Consider the following 20,000-nt stretch of genomic DNA (forward strand, 5'->3'; position numbering starts at 1 on the left):
TTGGATTTGTCTAAGGAAGCCATAGCTATCAAAATGGGAAAGATTTTCTGGTTTAAGAATGTTTGCTGGCACTAAGTGAGGCACTTTAAATATGTTGTTCAAATAATTAATTAGTGTTTGAATGCACCCACTGGCGTATGAGCACTAAATACAAAATAGGGTATTAAAATGGACATTTCATCCATCCGACTTTCACAAAATATGGACACATTTTTTTTTTGTTTGTTTGTTGCTTTAGGTCTCTTCCAACACAATTGAGGTTATATGAGAGACCGCTGAAACAAAAAAACAAGCAATCTAACAAAAATAGTACAAATGTAAATCAAAATCATAACCTAAAGATATCATAAGCTAAATTATAAATAACCAAGAACAAACAGGCAGAAGATTTACAGAAAAAAAATATCCCTGTCAAAAATACAATCACAAACCAAAGAAGCAGGATAGGGTAGTAAAGAGATGAAGAAACGACATCACTATCGGATCGTACACCCATGCGAACATCATAGGTATATGATTCAAGGGTGATGCTCCCATCCAACCACCCGCAAATATGGACATACACATTGTCTATAAAATGCTGTGATTGAGAACAAAGGGAGAGTAGGCAATTCATGATATTGGTTGCTTTGACAGTAAAGAATGTGCTTGGCTGAACATAAAGGTAAAATAAATTCTGGGTGAAATTTCAATAAACATAAATCTTTACTATCACACTGAGGTATAGTGAGTGTAAGTGATTGATAAAAAGGAGGAAGTGTATATACCTTACAACATTAGATCCCGTTCTTTGAGCAGTTTGTTATATTTCACAGTATCTTGGATCACGTCTTGAAATAGTCATTTATTGTTCTCATCATGATGCGCGTCTTCCATCAATGAAAAGGTGGCCTCTTGTAAAATGATGTCATTGTGAAAAATGATCTGTGAACAAAACAGGGTAAAATTTATGTCTACTAAATCTAAGAAGAGGGAGAAGTTTCAATAAGCAATGAAAACATAAAAGGAAGAAACAGTAGGATCAGTGGGCTATTAAAGAAATCATCATGGGGGATATCCTATCCTATGTCATTTTTTCCATTTAAATGTTTGCACATGTAGACCTCTATGCCTGAATTGTATTGGATTTTTTAAAAATTATTTTTTTTAATTTCTGGAGTTGAAAACCCCGTTTCATAAGTTATTTTAAGAACACAGTCAACAATCTTGTCCTATTTTTATATTCAAAGACTAGTATAGGACGCATACAAGAAACCATAATTTTAACCATCTCAAAATACAAGATAAAATTAAAATGACTAGAATTGAATGTTATTTAAAATAAACAACTTTTTTGAGGAATGTACGTTTTGCTTCTACGACTGAAAAATACAATTTCCTAATTTTTATCATTTGGACATTATTCTCGGTTTTCTATAGTTGTTTCCCTATAACTATAACATCTGATTGATGCGACGAGTCGCACTTTCATTTGTGAAATTTGACAAGATAAAAGTTCTTACCCAATAGATATTGGCTCCCAAGGTTCCGTTCTGCTCTTGTGTCTGTACCTGTATCTGTACCATACACTGCTGACAACAATTGGGTTTGATGCAGCCACATCTGAACCAGGGTGGTTACTATTGATGTTGGTGGTTTCCCTACATATTTGTTGCCATGAAGGAAACATTATGTCATTGCAGTTTGGGCTGGTGGCCAGCTGCTTTCGTTTTCTGATGTCTTCATTTTCGTTGATCAAGTTGCCTAGTTTACGTACACTTTTCCATTCATTATAATTTCTGTTGATTTTTTTATATTATGTTTTGGACTGATTCACTTTTAGATTCCATGCTTCTAGAGTAGTTGATATTATTGGCGTGTATATTTTCGCTTGATGTTCTGATTCAAAGAGTTGGTCTCTATCATCCGCGTATATAAATTCACGAGTGATCTTTATTGGTGGTAATTTTGGTCTTAGATCTTTAATGGCCGATTCAAAGTTATTCGTGAATAGAATTGGACTTGATAATAATAATAATAATAATAATAATAATAATAATAATAATAATAATAATAATATAATAATAATAATAATAATAATAATAATAATAATAATAATAATAATTATAATAATATCTTATTCTACATATCAGCTTGTATTTGCATGCCTTCGTCGTCAAGACATTTTAGTTCTGCTCCATCTAAAACTGCCGATCTGTTGTTATTGAGCTTTTGTATGGGTTCACTTATTTCTTGGGGCGTTATAGGCGTTTCAAGCTGTGGATTGGTAGACTCGAATGGGTCCATCTCTTGAATACTTCTTGAATATTCAGATGTAGACCTGTGAAACAAACAAAAATATTCGGAAATAAATTGATCTTACACGTCTATATATATGTAAGCCACTATAACAACAACCAAAGTTTTAGATAGACCTTCTGAGCCATAAGCTGCCATTCATCTCAACGCGGTATTATGCAAGGATGGGGCGGATGCCAAATGGTAAATATAAAATCAAAAGATAAGAAAAAAAAGTTGGGTTTTTGTACAATCTGAAAATTTCTTGAACAGTAATTGTATCCCCAAATATTATAATCGCATTTACGGAGTTCACGACACCTTTTGATAATGGAAATGGTTTGAAAGATATCGATCCGAGTTCACAATTTAGAAATCGAATATCCATGTTTTATGAGTGTGAAATAAACCATGCATCAAAATTGTTGGCCGTCAGATCAAATCGTGTGATGGGATTTTTTACCACATTTTTAAAGAATAGAGTCGATTTTATAGGACAGTACGCCCTTTTATTTTAAAAAGATTACATATACACACTCACACACACACACACACACACACACACTATATATATATATATATATATATATATATATATATATATATATATATATATATATATATATTTTATATATATATCATAGAATTAAACGAATGAGAATACGTACGAAGCCTAAAAAGTGTCCACCAAAGAAAGCATTCAGCGCCATTTTGTTGTTGGCTGAGAATGTAGTAATTACCATTCATTCGGTATCTATGTCAACATAACGACACAAGAAAAACAACAAACAATATCAAAATCCACAATAAAATGTTTCAGAACTGTTGCGTATATTTATGGCACAACGAAGCTGTCAAAAAATGAAGTTAGAGAATGTGTGTAATCATGTATTATAATAACCTGTAATGTGTTTTCCAACCACCACATCATCTACTACTACAACCACCACCACAATATCATCACTAACACTACTACTACAACCACCAGCCCCACATTATCACTACCACTACTACTACACCACCACCAGCACATCATCATCACTACCACTACTACAATCACCACAACCATATCATCATCATTACCACCACTACCACAACCACCACCACCACTACTACTACAACCACCACCACATCACTACCTCAACTACTACAACCACCACCACAATAGCATCACTACCACTACTACTACAACCACCACAACCACATCGTCATCACGACCACTACTACTACAACCACCACCATATCATTACCATTACCACTACTACTACAACCACCACTACCACCATATCATTACCATTACCACTACTACTGCAACCAACACTACCACCATATCATCACCATTACAACTACTAATACAACCACCACAACCACATCATCATCACTACCACTACTACTACAACCACCACCACATCATCATCACTATCACTACTACTGCAACTACAACCACCACCACATTATCATCACTACCACTACTAATACTGCAACCACCACCACCATATCATCATCATTGAAATATTTTTTTTTTAAATTGAGCTTTATATAGTGCAATATCTACTAAATGTGCTCAAAGCGCTTTACAAGGGGTCCCTGGTCAACATTTAACATGTAGGACGGGACATGACGCCTGTTAGGCGATATTACAATTTTTCGGACAAAGACAACTCTGTTAACGGCCAGGTACTCATTTTACACCCGAGTACGGTGAGAGAATGTGAGTAAAGAGCCTTTTCCAAGGACTCAACTATGCGCCGAGCGCGAGGCTCGAACCCAGGACCTTCCGATCCGGAAGCGAGTGTCATACTACTAGACCACATAGCCGCATCATTACCACTACTACTACAAACACCACCACCACATCATCATCACGACCACTACTACTACTACAACCATCACCACCACCATATCATTACCATTACCACTACTACTACAACCACCACCACATCATCATCACTACCAATACTACTACAACTACAATCATCACCACCACCACATCATCATCACTATTACTACTACAACTACAACCACCACCAACACCACATCACCTCACTAACACTCAGTACTACAATCACTACCATTAGGTTTTGGAGCTTTACTTCATTTGAAATAAGGAAACTTCGGAATTGTATTTGGCATTGTGTTTATATATCATAATATAATTCTAATCAGTTATCTATTTAGAACTAGATACTATACAATATGTATGCCAAATACCACCCCAATTCCCCTTTCTTGTGTGCGGGAATTCCTCTTTCGGCATTGAAATTGAGTGTGAGAGAGTCATCACTACACACATAAACAACAGAAACAATTTAAAAACAAGACTATGACACGCAACCACTCACACACGAGGCTATACTATTTATCATTTTCTCTATATAGAATAGGACAAGACAAACAATAGCTTGACTTTCGCTACACTTCGCATTGATGTTTGTCGTCTCACGAGTTCAACTCTCGGTCGACCTGTCAATATTCCTTTTTGCCTCGGACGTAATCATTAATAGAATGTTGTGTGGTTTTGACCGTGAAGAAAACCTTAAGAAGTCACATTTATATCATTTTAGAGAGATTGTTTTGAATAATTTTGAGTTAAACGAGCGAGCAGCAACTTGTTTTCATGAACGGCCGATCAGCGCTTGTTTACTATAGTAACGCGATTCCCAGCCAACATCAAAATGGCGGATATTTTTCTCATCGAGGCCGCTGGTTGGTTAGCCAATAAGAGCACCGTACGGTTTCCATTGGGTAAATTCCTTGATATATATATATATATATATATATATATATATATATATATATATATATATATATATATATATATATATATATATATCCTTTCTTTAAAAAATATAGCATTGTGGAGAACGTGCTTATTTAAGTCAATAAAAAAATGATACGACGCACAACTCTACTGAAAGATTTGAAAATTAGAAATGTATTTTTTTACAGACAGATAAACAGATAACTTGATTTCCTTTTATAATTTAAAGTCAGTTTGAAAGTTCGTTGAGTCACACAGATATCATAAAATACGTACCGACGACACTAACACACTCAAAATCAACCAATTTCGTCACTGTAAAAGTTGTCAGAAGTATTATTATTACTTCCGTTGTGTTGTTGATTTAGCGGTGATCAGTGTTGTTATGTAGTAGTATGTTCTAATTGCGTGTATGTTTGTGTGTGTGCGTGTGTGTGTTGTGTGTGGTGTAAATAATTGTGTGTGTGTGTGTTGGCATATAGTATATTATTCACTTGATCACATAAAGGTATTCGGATTTACACAAATTTTAAACAAGTTTCACCGATTAACAACGTCAACTAATATTACTGCTGATATTACGGTGGTTTTTATGCCATCGATGTGAAATTATTGCCCTGGGAAATATTTAATTAAACTTTGTCGGCAAACTGTCAATTGTATCTGTCTAGCTTCTAGCCCGAACAAACTTGATATTTTTCGCGTCTGCTTCAAATTTTCATTTGACTTCACATAAGTTAGGTAAAGGGGAGACATTCCGAAAGCTCCTACATCCCCAGTATTCTTTCAATTTGTATTTTCACCGTAGATCTTTTGTCAGGCGTTTATTTATTCAATTTGCCATCATAAAGAAGCATTTTAAAAACTCTAGAACAAACCTTGATAGATTTGTGAAAGTTTAAAATTTCCTAATTTGACCATTGTTTTGATTCTCGGCCGCCATTTTAATTTGTGAAGTATTGAAAGGTAGTGCAAAGCAGTCCGAGGGTTTTTTTTCTATTTGGGTTAGTCAGAATGCTAGGGTGTTTATTTTCCTATTAGGGTTAGTTAAAGGTAGTCTAGGTTTTACTTTTTCTTGGGGTTTGTTGAGGGAATATTATTTAAGTTGTTTCCCTTCGTAGGAGCTTTCGGAAGGCCTCCCAAGTCAAGCGTGGTAAAGACTTCTGACTTATTAATATTGATATCTACTGACTGATAAACTTAAATCATGCCGAATAAAGCATGGCAGCGACAAGCACATCGATTAAAGTGTGCATCTAATCGTAATGAAGCTAATCAAGAAAATTATTCAGGCAATATCGAATGAAAATAGTTCTTTCCCCGCGAAATTGCGGGCTTTTTACTAGTATATATATATATATATATATATATATATATATATATATATATATATATATATATATATATATAGTATGCGCTTGGCTAAGAAACTCATAACATTGCCATCCCGAAGTATACCGAACCAACACACAAAACGATGTGTAACGTTTATAGTCTGGTTAATACAGTTTAGTGAGAATCACTCACAAACGCGGATGGCAAAATTCAATAACAAAGGCTTGAGTGACGTCATCTTCGTTATATATATATATATATATATATATATATATATATATATATATATATATATAGAAATAAATGCCATGAAATAATAGCTCAAATTGATAAAAGACGCTGTTATGAAATATTCTAACAATAATTTCTTCAACTTCCTCAATATTGTTTCATACGTATGCAATCTTAGTATAAAAGCGACTCTGACAAAAGTTGATTTCGTAAGTTTAATTTAAAAAATACTCCCGATACTAATTTATTTAGAAAAATAAAGGAAGCTATTTGTTTTCGCATATAACCTTGATTTGGATAATCAAACAAGGTTTATGCTGATGACTAGACCTGTCATCTTGTTTGAAGAGCTCCGCATCAAAATTTGTCCACCTTTTCAAGCAACACATTTTTCATGCCTTATTTTAAACTTTAAAATTGTTTAAGTAAAAGTACGGAAGACCTGATTTGTCAATTTCTGAAGAATTGTTCTAAAATATAATCAACTTCGAAATATAAAATACTACCTATACTTTAATGATCATTTATGGGAATTATAATTCATTATCACACGACATGTAATAAGACTATTCCACTTTCTTGTCATGCATTCATTCTTTTTGAAGACTTAAATAACTAAACAGGGGAATACTTCCGTAGTTTCACAGTAATTTTATTATATTACTTAAACGTTTAGCCTTGATTGATTTTCAATAAGATACAATGTTAAGTTTTATTTTTATAAGTGGTGTTAATTTTCAAATTTAAAAAAACTATTTGATGAGTTGGTTGTTTACGACTCCAGCCGACACCATTATCACTGTGTTTCCCGTCAGTTTCAATATTGCAAGCACTGGCGGTCGGTCTATTGAGCGAAGTTGTTTTGTGCCGCCCTATATTTTTTTAAAAATTTAGCAGATACTGCTTTTCGTCTCAATTTTTGCATATGCTGCTTTCTGCTTAACACTCGCACATCTCTCCTAGCCATGATAGGTACCTGTACCTACTGTACGACACGAAGGTTGTGCGTCATCACAGACGGCTCTCTTTTTCTTGTTGTCCCACGCGAGGCGAGATAACGTGCGACAATGAGCTGAGGGTGGGGCATGGGGGCTACCATGAGCCAAACAGTCAACAGGCCGCCCAAGTATTTTATATAAAAGTCTGTTTTCTTCTGTTTTAAAACCACGGTAATCCACTTCCCACCACAAACAACTGATACTCTTTAAAATAACTAGGTCAGGCCGGCAAATTTAGTTTTGCACACCTTGAGGTCTCACTTGGGAGAAATCAAAGCCATATCAGTTTTTTTCATTGGAAGAACAGGTTTGTTGTAATCAAAACATTCGGATGAAGAAAATGTCAATAAATATAGATCTTATGCTATTCGTTTTGCTCAAATGGATTTTAATCATCAATACGAATATTACACAAATCATTCACCGAGTAGAGTCCCTTGATGCTATAAATAAGAATCCCAGTCCATTAACCCGACACAAACAGTGGTTCAACTTGTAGTTATGTCTTTGGAGTAGATAAGTAGTGCACGGAGGTCGGATTTTCTATTCCTTCTATTGATAACTGTTAACACAGTTGATATTCGAAGGAAGAAATTTTATATGACAATCTTCTTCTTCTTCTTCGTTCCCGTATATGACAGTCTAATTGCAGTTGTCATGTTGTTGTTTTTTTAAAAATGATATTCACAAATCTCAATGCACAGACGTGTATCGCAATCCATACCGAAACAACTATGAAATGATCCATAGACTTCAATGATCGGGTGATATACATTTTTTTTCTCTAGAGGTAAATCGACAAATGGACCTCTTTTATGCCCATCGTAAATACCAGCTACGTGAGTATATCTCTTTAAAATTCAAACCACACTTGCGACGTGTACTTATTTTCGGGTCTGATTACTCAATTCCTTATGGGCTCATTGTTGTAATAGAAATCTCAAAAATAGTGGGTTTTTTTTTTTTTTTGTTTTTTTTTTTTTTTGTTTATTGTCTTGCATTCTTCATCAATGACACGTTCCTTTGCTTCTCTGCACTCTTTGTGATTTTATGGGCATTTTATGCCATCCATTTTTGCTTCATTCACGTGGTATTACAGGAAGGCTGTCTTTCATGGGCTCTGCGCATTACAATTTCGACATTTTACAAACGGAAAGAGCGTCTTGTTTTCAATTATAGTCTAATATTTGGATGTACCAATATCATTGATTTCTAAAATGTAAGTATTATAATATTAAATGTATTATAAATAGTGGTGAAAGGATGTTTGCCATCGCGTAGCTTAACTGATGCGAAACAGTAAGTCATAATGGCGTCGGGATAGCAATTGACTAAAAAATTTATTATTCTTATTCGTACAAAGTTGAAATATATACAATATAGCCATAATTTTAAAGTTTAAAAAAAGCACCGCCCAAAAATTAAGAAAACACCGGCTGAGGTGTCAAATGGCCTTATTCCAAAGCAAGGGCATGACATAAACATACCAGTTGTGTATGTGGCTAGATGAAAAATGTGGACCAATTTAGAATTCAACAATTATCCTTTCTCGCTAAGACGAATTTCCACTAACAGTGAATCATTAATATTAATCTCTTTGCATGTATGTCAAGTACGCAAGATCGGTACAGTGCAACAAATTTTGGGAAGCCTTTCTACAAGTTCCTAGCAGTGAAGGGCAAAAGTCCCATTGGAAAAGAAAAAAAAGACACCCCTCCCCCTCTCGAACCCCCATCATATTTATATATATAATATAATAATAGAAAATATATATAATAATAGATCAAATTAAATCGAATTTAAGCCAGTGTTACGAACTTGCAGAAAAACAGCCAGATTTTGTAATACGGTAATCAGGTTTGACTCATAATTCTGTATAGAAAAAAATGTCAAACCTTTTCAGATCTTTAAATTAAATCTAGTCTGCATGCCGTTCTCTCGATAATTCGCCAGTATTTAAAAAATGACAAGTTAATCTCTTACCTCCAAACGATATCATACGCTCCTGAAAGATTCCATTCTCTTCTTTAGTCAATATGAAAATAGAAGACAATCTAAAGAGCAAGCAGTGTTGGTCATCGATGTTAGACAGTCGACAGTCAAAGTGCATTTGAAATCACGTTTTTTAGTTAGGTTGGCTCGTGTGTAATTGTGAGTTGTTTCAAAAACGTAAACAAAAGTTATGGCTCTACATATAGATAGTATGCACTTGGCTTAGAAGTTCACAACATTGCCATCCGAAAGTAAAACTGGCCAACACACAAAAAATGGGTGTAACCTTGAAGGTTTATAGTCTGGTTAATACAGTTTAGTGAGAAGTACTCAAATGCGGATGGCAAAAAAAATAACAAAGACATGAGTGACGTCATCTTCGAACTATCTATATATATCATAGAAACAAAGCTAATCATAATAACATGTTAAGAATAATAAAGGCAGATAGGATGCGCTTGGCTAAGAAACTCACAACATTTCCATCCGGAAATATAACGAACCAACACACAAAACTATGTGTAATCTTAATTAAACTTAAACGTTTATAGCCTGGTTAATACAGTTTAGTGAGAAGTACCCAAAAACGCGGATGGCAAAACAATAATAAAGACACGAGTGACGTTGACTCCATTCTATCTGAAAGACTATGCGACAGAACAAATGACATCCACATTTAGAAACACATGTGTGACGAAAATCAAAAATCATTTGTTGTCTTGTGATGCTGTGCGGTTGGTCAAAAAGCTCACAACATTTCGCCAGTCGGAAAAAAAACGTTCCAACACATAAAACTGTGTGTCGCCTTAAACTTTTATAACCTGATTGCTAGAATGTAGGAGAACTACTCATAATAATGACTGGCTAAAAGCAATAACAAGGAACTGGGTGACATGGAATCTTGTCTCTCTCTTTATTATTGGACATCAGTATTTCATTTCAAACAGGTTCACACATCTTTATTCCATATTAAAACCAGTATAGATAGTTCAAAGATGACGTCACTCAGGTCTTTGTTATTGTTTTTTGCCATCCGCGTTTATGAGTAATGCTCACTGAACTGTATTAACCTGACTATAAACGTTCATGGATACACACAGTTTTGTGTGTTGGTCCGTTATACTTCCGGATGGCAATGTTATGAGCTTCTTATCCAAGCGTATACTATCTATAGATACTGTGCGCTTGGCAGAGAAACTCACATCATTGCCATCCGGAAATTAACGGATAAACACAGTGTGTAACCTTGAACGTTTATAGTCTGGTTCATACAGTTTAGTGAGATCGCGCATAAACATGGATGGCAAAAACAAAACAAAACAAAATTTATTTTTTTTAAATCAAAGGCCTTAGTGACGTCAACTTCGTTCATTCTATAGAATAATACCTATTTGAGACAAAAGCCTCGAGTTTAAGTTCTGGGAAAGACAAAATACAACGATCCTGTCTCAATTTGTTTAGATATTATCGTACGCAGACACGTTGTTTAGATAAAACGATTCAGTGACTTTAATGACGACGGCGATGATGATGATGATGATGATGATGATGATGATGATGATGATGATGATGATGATGATGATGATGAATGAATATGATGATGACAATAATAATAATAATAATAATAATAATAATAATAATAATAATAATAATAATAATAATAATAATAATAGATGACAGTTATATAGCGCATTTTCAAAATTATAATATAATGTTAAATACGCTTTAAACGTGAGCATTTATAAAGCGCAATAGCCACTAAACGTGCTCAAAGCGCTTTACCTAGCCAAATGCAACACTTAACTTGAAGGGCGAGACCCGACGGCTGTTAGGCGATATTACAATTTATTTTCCGACATAGACAACGGTGAGAAACCATGGACATTCCTGTTCGAAAACGAGTGTCATATCACACTTGGCCACATTTCGCACTGTGAACTGTATACAATCATTATTGATGGTATATATGTTTAGGCAAATAATCACCATTTCTGCCCGCCAAATCAATCCTGTCAGCACACAAAACTATGTGTATCCTTTAACTTTAGCGTTTGTAATCTATGAGGGATTTTAGTGAGAACTAATCGCCCAACTGTTGGTCTAAAAACAACAGCAAAGAACCAAGCGACATCAATTTTCATTCAAGTACATGCGCAACTGTCTGACAATGATATTGATGGCGCTTAATACGTGGGTCAGCAACATAAAATGATTTGTGTTTTAAAACTGCTTAGAGACAATGTTGTCATTTTGTTATTGATGTTTTTTTTTAAATAATTTTTGTTTGTGTGTGTCCGTTTTGTTTTGTTAATTTGACACACGATGTGAAAGGGTATTTTGTAAGTGTAAATTGTAACTTTGAACTGAATTCACATGAACCCTTGGTTTGGAAATGATAAAAAAAATCATAATAATAATGTGTTTGATTTGTTGGCGAGATGAACGATTTTCATGTTTCCAAATTTGAAAAATGGGAAGGACCTAAATTATTTTTCCATGTGCTAGATTGTCAAATTGCGAAATGTGCTCAAAATTACCTAAATAGTAAAACGTGTTCGCAGTTTTAGAAATATCCAACATTACATTAGGTCATTTTGTTCAGCTTGACCAGTGGGTATGTTTACAACTTTCATAAACAAAGCAGTGTGATTCAAAGAAATATCAAATCGTTGGGCAATAGCAAATAATGTGATCAACGACTCGATTGGATGAAAGCCTGAATATTATAGCTCGCTATGATTATGCTTTAATTGTGTAACTCAAAATGTGAGCACATCATATTTGCACATAAGTTTTTACTACAAAAATAAGTGGTTTTGAGTGAAGTCTCAACATATCGTACCCTAAGGATTTTGGTGGTGAAATCGCTCTGGTGTAGTGCAACTTTTACATGGAGGCAACGATTGTTTTGGCCAGAAAAATAAGAAACTTCCGTCTAATTAATCATATTATGTCACTGCTAGCAGTTCAATACTTTAAGGTCACACAGCACGCCTGGGAAGTTCTTTTGACAAAGGTTCCCATATCGTACACGCTTATAAGTACAAGGGTTCCTCAAATAAAACGCTTGGGTCGCCTAATCTGGGAGCGATCTATATTCATGTTTTCGTCCAACCAAGTCATCGATTACATGATATGTTGCTGAACAACGATTGGACATTTCTCAATATATGTAAACACGCTGCTGTATTTATGAAAGTTGTTAACATACCCATCAGTCCCGCTCAGCAAAATGACCAATGGGCATGATCTATTACATTTCCATGTGCTCGAGGTCATTGGTCACAGTGGAATATGTGCTCAAAGTAGCCCACATAGTGAAAAGTATTCACGGTTTTCGAAATGTCTAAAATCACGATTGGTCAATTCGTTCAGCTCGACACATGGTTCAATCGTTGGACAGCAACAAATCATGTGATTGATGACTTGGTTGGACGAAAACATGAATATAGATCGCTCCCATTGCGATGTTGGATATTTCTCAAACTGTGAACACTTTTCACTATGTGGGTCATTTTGAGCTCATATTTCAATGTGACCAATGATCTCGAGTACATAGAAAGGTAATATAGATAGTTCTTTGTTGACGTCACTCAGATCTTTGTTATTGTATTTTGCCATCCGCGTTTATGAATAATGCTCACTAAACTGTATTAACCTGACTATAAACGTTCATGGATACACACAGTTTTGTGTGTTGATCCGTTATACTTCCGGATGGCAATGTTTTGAGCTTCTTAGACAAGCGCATACTATCTATAGATCGCTCCCATTGTAGACTAAGCCAATTCCGTGTTCATGGCCGAACAGCAATCTTGTTCTAATAAAAATAGCAATGCTAGTATAGTAATTTACTTAAATATTAGAAAAAGATCGGTTTATTTCAGAAATTAAATTTATTCAAGAGACGAATTTTATTGACGTTTCTGTTTCTCCTTCAATACCATGTTCAATTTCCCCTTACCGTTGTTTCTTTTCACCAACTTTTTAAAGCTGTCAGGTCCTCATCTTTCATTTTCAGTTTTTCATAGAAGGAGTTGGTGGCACTTGTAATTTACCCCAGAAACGAACATCATAGCCTTTTCGGTTTACCCTTCATCCATCGTGATAGACATTTTACATCGTTTTTGTTTGTTTGCTTAAATTTCCCGACACTTTATGATAATAATAATAAGTGATGCAGTGAGGTACTTGATAGCAGGTAATGTGCAATTTATTTAGGGGGCAGCGTGGCTTAGCGGTACGGTCTTTGCTTCGTACCCGAAAGTCCCGAGTTCGTTCACCCGCCGCTGCGCTGTGTGGCCTTGAGCAAGCCACCTTGCCCAAGCTCAATTTGCGGCGCTGCACTGCGGCTGACGCCTGGGTAATTCCAGTCTTCCCTTGGAATAAACCTTAGAGAGAAATTATTCCCATGAGATGATTCATCTCAGATGAATAAAGGGATTTTTCATTTTTATTTATTCAATTTATGCAGAGACAATTGCAAGGATGTTTCGCGTTTCGCTTTCATCTACTCTGCCTGATGATTCAATAGTCGTACCATCACTTCCTTCCTAATGACGTATGGTAACTTAGTAACACTGGCTCTAAACTATCGGAACAATGGCGGACGCCGTATGAAATATTTTTCCGGCGAGCTTAAAAGCGTACCCAGAGGGAAAAAACCCCATCAATTTGATCATGTTTTTGACTTTTACACATTCTGATCACAAGGCATATGAAAAGGGAATGAAAAGTTCTCGCCAGCATGAAGAATAAAAAGTAAAGATTTTCTTTGTTTAGAACCAAGATGGCCGCCGTTGTCGGGCGCGTGACATCAGACTACTGAATCCAATTAACCATCATCTTTTCTTCAAATATCAAACCATAAAGGCCCAGTACTTTATATTTTGAATTATAAAGTGAAATCAGGTATAATCTATTTCAGAGGTGAATGTATTTGACCTTTATAATTTATAGTATTTTTTTTTTAATACGTCCTTCCGCCACGGCCCATAGATACCGTTGCCGATGTGTTATTCATGGAAAGTCAACCAAAGTGTGGAGGGTTTATGGCATTATTTCACGTGCCGAACCCAAGGGCCTTGGCTGAGTGATTTGTTAGTTCAGTCCATGTTCGTGGCGTGTGAAGAAAGGTTGTGTGGGAAGATGGTGGACCGGTTGATGAGTATGAAAATGTAACTATGTGCTTAAGTGTTTGTATGTGTCGCCGTAAATAAATATTTAATTGTTTTAACACAAATGTGTTATTACTTATTTTTAATTCAATAGTATGTTCGTCTTGGCACCTACTCACGTATTCCTGGATGGGTGTACTCTCTCGGAAATTCTCCCATCTAGATGTCTCTCTTTCCATCTATCTTTATCTCTCTTCTTCTCTCCATCTTGGCTCATCATAATCTAATGATGTGAGCCCGGAGACGTATCTGTGGATCCTCCGTTATGTTACGGGCCGCATTTGTCTCCTGTCTTAGGACAAAGCGGTTGTCTTGAACCCCTCTTTATAAACACTCGTAACACTAGGCATTCCACGAAGGAATATAGATAATCCATCAAACAAGATATCATGTCACCAGGAATCACATACGAGTACGAGTATGCTGTCGAAAGTGAGCAAACTGGGGATCAATAATCTTACCGAAGGAAAGGAACGAAAGTGCTGAAGCAGGGTTTGAACCTGGGGCCTTCCAGGTCACAGTGGAATGCCTTAACCACTTGGCCACTTCGCACGTCATATATACATAGATCGTCAACTTCGTAAGCATAAGTTTATCTCGCGCACCGGGAGCGACTCCCAAACCTAACCACGTCGGTGGAGGGTTTTTTTTTAAATTTTCCATCGTGAATGAGATGAAAAAAACTATTCACGACATCTCGTTGTATTGCGTTGACCTTATGCTCAAAAATATTGCGGACAGCCCAAAATGAGCAGAGGGACCACAATCTTAATTTCCCTGGACATAGATGTGATCGTGGTTTTCCTACAAAATAAAAGAATAGGTATTTTGGCTAGAAAGATCATGACCATGCTCTTAAACATTTCCCTCAGAAGCAGCTTGCATTCAAAAGACAACTTGAGTCTGCTGCTAAGCAATGTGTAAACAAAATGAATGCGCATGACATGCCTAAGCATAGTTCGGGTAATTTGCATCTAATTATGAAAATAAAATATGGGTCATTGTTTTGAAGGGGTGATCTAAAAGGTTAGCTCTATTAAGGCCCTTATAAAGTTTCAAGAGATGACTTTCCCTCAATATTTAATATATTTATTGACAAAAACATGTCCTCTTTTATAAATAACACGTGAAAATAATCTGATGAAAACGTTATCTGAGAAAATTAGTTCGTTAGTTTCTTGAGGGGTGCACCTCTGTGTGAACGAAGTCAAAGAATCTTTGACCGTACCCGCTGGCACTGGACAGTTGGAGGTTGTTACTGGATCCTAAAGAAATTCATACATAGCTCTCTCTCTCTCTCTCTCTCTCTCTCTCTCTCTCTCTCTCTCTCTCTCTCTCTCTCTTCTCTCTCTTTCTCTCTCTCTCTCCTCACACACACACACTCTCTCTCACACACACACACACACACACACTCTCTCTCTCTCTCTCTCTCTCTCTCTCACTCTCTCTCTCTCTCTCTCCCTTTTTATATTTTAGAATGAAATTTATTGATGGCGTAAAGATAATGTAATGGTGCATAAGCTCACAGCGTATCGATGCGACTTGAGTAACTATAAATCTCAACTCCACGATTATCGATTTTTGTTTTTTTTATCTGCTATGTGTATAAGTCGAGCGGAAACGTTCTGAACCTACACTGTGTATTGATTCGTAGGATTCTATTCAATAATTTCCAAAGAAGAGAATGACACATTCGTTGGATAGTATATTAAAGTCGTCAGTACTGAATGAAGGAGATAGGTAAATAAAACATTTTGATTTATGACTTTAACATCATCATCATCATCATCATCATCATCATCATCATCATCATCATCATCATCATCATCATCATCATCATCATCATCATCATCATCATCATCATCATCATCACCGTTATTATTATTATTATTATTATTATTATTATTATTATTATTATTATTATTATTATTATTATTATTATTATTATTATTATTATTATTATTATTATTATTATTATTTTATTATTATTATTATTATTATTAATATTATTATTATCATCATCATCATCATCATCATCATCATCATCATCATCATCATCATCATCATCATTATTATTATTAGTGTTGTTGATGATGATGATGATAATGATGATGATGATGATGATGATGATGATGATGATGATGATAATAAATGTACGCTTGTGATGATGATGATTATGATGATGATGATGATGATGATGATGATGATGATGATGATGATGATGATATATGTACGCCTGTGTTTTGTGTCTGTGGAGTGTGTAATATTAGGTAAATCATCTGATACATTAATCAATGTATTCGCCCCAACGCCTGATGATAATATTATTGTAAATTAAATTAACTCTTCATGGTAGAAATTCACGCTTACTGGATTACTTAATATTCAACACACTTCATACATGTTGCCAAGTCAGGAGCGCGCGCGCTTATATGTGTGTGTGTGTGTGTGTGTGTGTGTGTGTGTGTGTGTGTGTGTGTGTGTTAATCACGATGTCAAGGACTAACCGTTCGATCAACAGTTTCTCTTCAGATTAAATAGAATGGTTGTGAGAGTCAATATTATATGAAAATTAACATTCTGCTTTATGTTACTCATTGCCTCGGTTCAGAATTATCTATATCAGAATGATCTAAATCCTGAGAATAAGATTGAGCGTGAAACGTTTTTAAAACAATACAATTCAAGACTGTAGTTGTTCATGGAGCAACATTCATTTTTATCTGCATATTTTAGGACTGTAATTATAATCAAATTCCATCATTTGATCCAGTTCAAGTGTTCCTGCTTGACGCTCGAAGAAATAAATAAAATGAAATAAAAGCTTCAACTTACTGACGATTCGCCTTAACCCTCTCCTTACCAACTATAGGAAAATCGTCACATTCGTTAAGATACAAACAACATTATTCTTATTCAAATTTCTTTTGTACACCATAAAATTTAAAGAAAATGAACAGTGATTTGTGGACTAGAGCATGTTTTGCTTAAGATATAATTTATCGCAAGAATTTTACTGCTAGTGATGAAAAATATATGTTGTATTAGTTGGGTGTGAAGTTTTGATAAAAATCCAGAAAATGGCTGGTAAGGAGAGAGTTAACGACGCCATCCTCTTATCCCTCATTCGTATTTAGTGTGTGTATCTCATCAATCTTGTGTTGACAAAGGCGAGACCCGAAACGTCTATAGAGCTTTAGAGCTTTTATATAGCGCAATATCCACTAAATGTGCTCAAAGCGCTTTACAAGGGTCCCTGACCAACAGCAACACGTAACATGTAGAACGAGACTTGACGCCTGTTAGGCGATATTACAATTTTCCGACAGAGACAACGCTGTTGACGGTCAGGTACTCATTTTACACCTGAGTACGGTGAGAGAATGTGATTTCATGAAATCCGATTTTTTAGACACTTACTTCGCTTGGGCTGAAGACTAGCTAGTCATTTACTAGACTAGTAAATTACTAAATCTAGACGTCGAGTCCTCGTTCATGATTCATGAAAACGGGCCCAGAACACACAAAATAAATATGTTCTCAACATATGCGATTAAAATCGGTATTGACGTTTCTTCTTAGTCATAAGACTAAGGCTGTTGCCTGCTTTTCAATTTTCTATTGAAAATGACAACTGGATTATGACTATAATCAGTGGCGTGGGGCCATTGGATCGAATGGTGCCAGGCACCACACCAATCTTTTAAAAATCATTAACATCATAATTTAATTAAAAATAAAACAGAAATTTTAACTCCACTGTCTTTCGCCAACTCGCAAACAACATAGGTACTGCCTTTTTAGTCTCCACTCTATTCAAGATTCCGAATCGCGCACTGCGCCGACTCGTGTGTTGGTGACATCACTGCGCGAATTAGTGACTGACTCAACAGCGTGGTGCAAAGCAATCCAAGCTCCAGTCTAATGCTCTATCCTTTAGTATCGCTACAGTTGATTGAGCGAGAAACTGGGTCGAATTATACTATCCTCAAATAACGGAAAACCCCTCGACTTGTGCCAAGATCTGAGAGCTCCACCGTTGGACTGGAGGGATGCGCCAATGTTGCACCATTTACGTCATAATTAGGGTAACTTCGGCCATCCAAATGATTACATTAACTGTCAAAAACACTGATTATTGTCAAGTTTATTTGTAAGTAGCAAAGAAAAACAACATAAAACTTAAAAATATGATATATCAACCCCCCCCCCTCCCCCCCCCCCCCCCACCACCTCTTATTCACGATTATTGAATAAAGTAATTCTTTGCAACGAAGCATTGTGGACGAATTTACCAACATTTTTCTTGCTTGTAGTGCCGTTGATGGTTACGTGTGTATGAGTGTTTATTTGTGTGTGTGTGTGTGTGTTTGTGTGTGTGTATATGTGTGTGTTTGTGCGTGTGTATTTGTGTCAGTCAGAGAAAGAAAGCTAAGATTGTCAACAGTTATACTTTGGTGTGTTTTTTGATTTCTTAAGTACTTAAGTGGAGTGATTTTTTCTTTGTGATGCTTTAAGATCTGAATCTACCTTTTATTTGTGCAATCATTAATCGTATTCCACTGATTTCCATTATTTGAGTTATACTTTGAAGTTTTGCTTTGTTAAACATTGAATTGCAATGAATCAAGTTGACTCTTTACTTCACCGACCGTTTGGGAGATTGACACTAGAGGACAAATTAGAAATAAAAAGACTAGTTCCTCACCAACCAACTGATTTTGAATTAACACAGGTGTGGAAATCTCGAAAACGCTCTTTTTCAGTGACATGCTATGACAGACATGAATGGATCACAATTAGTTTAGAAAAAAACAACGTTTCTTTTGTTTTTATTGTCTACTTTTTACAGATACAACAAACACTGACAAACCATGGACATCTATAGGCTATAGTGACCTTAACCACTTCCATCGTATTACTTGACCTCCTGAACGTTGTTTTAGCACCCTTAAAAGAGTGAAAAATTTCTTGCGAAATTCAATGAAACAGGAGCGGTTAAATTCGTTAATGATTCTGTCAATTCACAAAGCTGAACTAGATGCCATTCCAGATTTCAATAAACAAATTATAAAAAGATTTGCAGATTTTCTTTACAAGTACTAAAAGTAAGTAATTTCTGTCATAGGTTTCTTTTCTCTTTTGATTTACATTTATCACATATTGATTGCATTATCTACCAAATCCAATCATTTAAATGGTGGACAAAGAATAATTACAAAGACCTTT

General features: G+C 35.5%; 1 protein-coding gene and 2 long non-coding RNA genes across 5 annotated transcripts in view; 1 reads left to right on the forward strand and 2 right to left on the reverse strand.

The window, feature by feature from the left end:
• LOC144963896 (uncharacterized) overlaps positions 1 to 1,709 on the reverse strand; it is a 3,908-nt gene extending 2,199 nt beyond the window's left edge. The window contains exons 1-2 of the long non-coding RNA XR_013643730.1: positions 1,503 to 1,709; positions 768 to 924 (exon numbers count right to left, since the gene is read on the reverse strand). This is a non-coding gene — a long non-coding RNA (uncharacterized LOC144963896). The remainder of the gene's footprint in view (positions 1 to 767; positions 925 to 1,502) is intronic.
• LOC144973411 (putative glutathione-specific gamma-glutamylcyclotransferase 2) overlaps positions 1 to 20,000 on the forward strand; it is a 58,626-nt gene that overhangs the window by 19,249 nt on the left and 19,377 nt on the right. The window contains exon 1 of one of the 3 annotated variants that reach the window (XM_078915888.1): positions 16,377 to 16,511. The exons of the other annotated variants lie outside the window; for them this stretch is intronic. The gene's annotated coding sequence lies outside the window, so the exon portion shown is untranslated. Of the gene's footprint in view, positions 1 to 16,376; positions 16,512 to 20,000 lie in introns of those variants that run through there. 3 annotated transcript variants of the gene reach the window in all.
• On the reverse strand, positions 2,139 to 9,850 carry LOC144963902 (uncharacterized). Its single transcript, XR_013643731.1, has 2 exons — positions 9,586 to 9,850; positions 2,139 to 2,320 (listed from the first exon to the last, which is right to left on the reverse strand). It is a non-coding gene; the product is annotated as an uncharacterized LOC144963902 (long non-coding RNA).

The sequence above is a fragment of the Berghia stephanieae genome, chromosome 1, assembly GCF_034508935.2.
Source record: "Berghia stephanieae isolate SIO BIC M18660-M18661 chromosome 1, UCSD_Bste_1.3, whole genome shotgun sequence".
NCBI lineage: Eukaryota > Metazoa > Mollusca > Gastropoda > Nudibranchia > Aeolidiidae > Berghia > Berghia stephanieae.